We start from the raw sequence: 4,580 nt of genomic DNA, 5'->3' as shown, positions 1-4,580 counted from the left end.
TGAACATAACTGCCAAATATCATCCAGATTGGGCAACATTCATCCTGCCAAAATGTCTGCTGAATGCTGATTGGCTGATGGTGTTCAGCCATGTTGATTGATTAAGTTGCCCTTTGAACATCCTTTAGAGGCTGTATGATAGATTCTGCATGCAAAGTTTCAACTTGCTAGGTTGCACGGTTGCTGAGAAACAGTGCTCCAAATTTACCTCTTGAAGTGAATGGGGCATATATCCGGAAGGACTAATTTGCATATGGCGGCCATATTGTTTACATATTTCAACTTTTTCTTAATGAATATTGAAGCGCATGCTCTCACGAGTGTTTTGATACCAAACATGCCAGGATTGGTCAAAATTCCTAGGACTAGTTTGCAAAAGTAGGTTTTGCATATTATGCAAATTAGCACAAAATCTATATAGACGGAAGTGCATGGTCCAAATTGGAAAGTTGTTGGTATTGACCCAAGGAATCCATCAAAAAAAGAATTTTGAATGTAGGTCTTATGGTTTTTGAGTTATTGAGAAAATTGTGAAAAATGAATTTCCTTGTTTATAGCGCCACCACTTGACCAATCGGTGCCATTTTTGTTGTCCACCGAGATGCACTGATCCTACATCTACCTACCAAGTTTCATTTCTGTATGACTTACGGTTTAGGCTGCACAACTGTTTTTAAAGAAGAAGAAGAACAAGAAGAAGAAGAAGAACAAGAAGAAGAAGAAGAACAAGAAGAAGAAGAAGAAGAAGAAGAAGAAGAACAAGAAGAAGAAGAAGAAGAAGAAGAAGAAGAAGAACAAGAAGAAGAAGAACAAGAAGAAGAAGAACAAGAAGAACAAGAACAAGAAGAACAAGAACAAGAAGAAGAAGAACAAGAAGAAGAAGAACAAGAAGAAGAACAAGAAGAAGAAGAACAAGAAGAAGAAGAAGAAGAACAAGAAGAAGAACAAGAAGAAGAAGAACAAGAAGAAGAAGAACAAGAACAAGAAGAAGAACAAGAACAAGAAGAAGAACAAGAAGAAGAAGAAGAACAAGAAGAAGAAGAAGAAGAAGAAGAACAAGAACAAGAACAAGAAGAACAAGAACAAGAAGAACAAGAACAAGAAGAACAAGAAGAAGAAGAAGAAGAAGAAGAAGAAGAAGAAGGTTCTACGCACCTTCGGTGCTTGAACCCTAATAATACCACATACTAACTGATGTGCCATGTAATGTAGTTTATTTATATCAGCAATAATTATTTAAAACATTACACATGTATTTACCCAATTTGTGGAGAGAATCCCAATAAACTTACTGAAGTCTGAACAGTATAAGGTAGCTTTATATAAACAGTATGGCTAAATCCACTAGATCAGCTGAACTCCGTCTATTGCACGGAGCGGAAAACGGAGCAAAATCTAGTCAATCTATTTTGGTGGGTCTCTCCCACTATATGTAGGAAACCAGACCAACAACCAATCAACTTAGACTATGCCACCCTAATTTATCATACAGGGTAAGGGATCCCCAATGGTTGTCTCAAATAAATGAGAATCAAGGCTGATTAACAAAAATATATATCATTTATTGTATAAAATCAACAGAACACAAGCATAAAATACTTTAAGGCACTTTCAGTTAGCTAGTAACAGCAATTATAGTAATACAGACAAAGGCGCCATAAAGAGAGAAATTCTGGCACTTTCAGTTAAACAATAGCAGCAATTATGGTTACATCAACCAGAAACTCCAAAAATGGAGAGAATAATGTTATTACTGACCCTGACAAAAAAAAGAAAATAAACAAAAGAGTGTAACACCTGCAACACTTCAGTTATTGAAAGCAAATCATTCACCTCAAATGAAAGAAAATAATAAAAAAATAAATAAATCTGTTATTACGCACACTAGCAACCAAAACAACCACAAACAAAATAAATCACTCTACAAACAAAACTAGTTTTGACATCAAATAAAGGAGGCTACAGGTGTACACCAAATTAACAAAACACCATGAGTCAGTATCCAATGCCACTATTAGTTACATACATAAGGCCCAGTAGGGGATATTAGAAGCCGTGTCTATCTAAACACAGTAAATACAAGTTAAAATACTGAGCTCACAAAGAACTGCTGAATGGTCAGTACAGAATCAATTAAACAAGATGGCTCAGAGATATTGCACAGTGTTTAATAAATAAAAACGTGGTAGGAGGAAAACAGTGGCTCACAGACAACAAGGCCCAGTTCCACTGCAACACAGACAACACAACACTTAATCCTCAGTACTCAAAACATAGCAAATGCAGTTTTAAAGCATAGCAAAATTACCCACCCCCAGTTATAAATAGCACAGTTCTTAAGATTTTAATACAGTAAAAGTATAACCCTTATAATAATTTATTTTCAGTGCAAATTCAAATATACCCATTAATCAATCTACTCAAGCACTAGGATAGCCTAGCTATAAGGAACCCTCAGAGTCATGAAATAATTAAAACACCCACCTAAGTTGTAGAATGCTACACTCCAACACAAGTGGACAAGGAAGGCTGGACAATACTCAGTCTGTGCTAAAATTAAAGCATATAGTTCAATATTAACACCATTATATAAATAATAATTGTTAATAATAATCAATAAACACATTCTATAACCAGGAGATATATTACACTACACAACCCCCAATTAAACAACCATACTTACTATACTTTGGCCGTGAAGCCTAAAGCTCTATTTAATTAGATGGCCCTCCACCACTGGACCACTGCACCACCAAACAACCGGGCAGAAGGAAAACCCGTGTTGGATTAGGGTGACCAGATTCCAATTCAACAGATGTGGGACAAAGACTATTTTTGTGTGGGACAATGTGGGACACCAATGCATCGAGGCAGTCGAAACAAATAAAAAATGTGTGTAGCCTATATGTATGTATGTATGTATATATATATATATATATATATATATATATATATATATATATATATATATATATATATATATATATATATATATATATATATATATATATATATGAAGAGTTTGGTTCCAAAACGCTATAAATCCATTTTTATCAATTTGAGTAAAAAAGGGTTTTCTTTAGCAAGAAAGTGGTAGGCTGAAAACCACCGTTTTCTGTTTCAAACTATCAAATACCATACTAAGGTTAAAATAACACAAAAAAATCAAATCAAGATTTTAATATTTAAAGATTTATTTTGAAAAATAATTCGTTTTTTCGCAAAACGCAATAAATCCATGCCAAGTTTTTTTTTTCAAAATGTCTTATATATCCTTTGGCATCAATATATATATATTTTACTAATTATGTGCAAAATACAATACTAAATAACAGTAAATTGTACATCTGAATATAATAGTTTAACCATTGGGCCTAAAAACACAAATTTTAAAACATTTCTTTTCAAAAAAGTGCAAAATTTCATTAATGAACAAGACATTAACACTATAAAATCCCCAAAATCACGTTACATTAATGTGCTGTAGTGTAGTGTAGTGTAGTGTGGTTAGGGTGACCAGATGTCCCGCTTTGTGCGGGACAGTCACGCAATTTCATTACTTTTCATGCGTCCCGCAAATTGAGACGCTGTCCCGCATTAGTGGCAATCAGACTCCAGTTTTAAAATGCGTGTTTTGTAATCTGGCATTTATTAAACGGCTGTGTGGGGAAAGCAGTGAAGGCTGTCAGCAGGGGGCGTGCTGCCCTGTTTTCTCTCTTTTTTTTCAAAACGCGATAAACGCCAGTCTTGTTTTCCCGCAGAACGCCACATCTCCACTCATCCAATCACAGGGCAGCATTCCACGAGCTATCTTATGTAAACACGGGCGCTGTTGAGCGTGCCGGTATTTCGTGTAGCCTACTTTCAGTTTCGTTTTTCACTCTCAAAGTCCGCGAAAATGAGCGGTTTTGATGGTATAGAGGAGCCTGTTCGTGAAGCAGTTATTGAAAAAAAAGAGAAAGCCATCAAAAGAGTCTCCTGTACGAGAAAAGGTAAAGAAAATGAGGCATTCAGGAGGGGGGAAATGCCCGCTGTCATCTGCAGTTCACACAAACACACACACACACACACTATACTACACCACACTGTGTGGTGTAGTATAGTGTGTGTGTGTGTGTGTTTGTGTGAACTGCAGATGACAGCGGGCATTTCCCCCCTCCTGAATGCCTCATTTTCTTTACCTTTTCTCGTACAGGAGACTCTTTTGATGGCTTTCTCTTTTTTTTCAATAACTGCTTCACGAACAGGCTCCTCTATACCATCAAAACCGCTCATTTTCGCGGACTTTGAGAGTGAAAAACGAAACTGAAAGTAGGCTACACGAAATACCGGCACGCTCAACAGCGCCCGTGTTTACATAAGATAGCTCGTGGAATGCTGCCCTGTGATTGGATGAGTGGAGATGTGGCGTTCTGCGGGAAAACAAGACTGGCGTTTATCGCGTTTTGGAAAAAAAGAGAGAAAACAGGGCAGCACGCCCCCTGCTGACAGCCTTCACTGCTTTCCCCACACAGCCGTTTAATAAATGCCAGATTACAAAACACGCATTTTAAAACTGGAGTCTGATTGCCACTAATGCG

General features: G+C 36.7%; 1 long non-coding RNA gene across 1 annotated transcript; it reads right to left on the bottom strand.

Moving 5' to 3' along the window:
• Positions 1–2,147: 2,147 nt before the first annotated feature.
• LOC111190027 (uncharacterized) lies at positions 2,148–2,783 on the bottom strand. The gene is made up of 3 exons (XR_007439550.1): positions 2,684–2,783; positions 2,485–2,550; positions 2,148–2,229 (listed from the first exon to the last, which is right to left on the bottom strand). It is a non-coding gene; the product is annotated as an uncharacterized LOC111190027 (long non-coding RNA).
• Positions 2,784–4,580: the final 1,797 nt, after the last annotated feature.

This window comes from Astyanax mexicanus, chromosome 1 (genome assembly GCF_023375975.1).
Source record: "Astyanax mexicanus isolate ESR-SI-001 chromosome 1, AstMex3_surface, whole genome shotgun sequence".
NCBI lineage: Eukaryota > Metazoa > Chordata > Actinopteri > Characiformes > Acestrorhamphidae > Astyanax > Astyanax mexicanus.
This window is presented reverse-complemented; position numbering and strand designations above follow the sequence as displayed.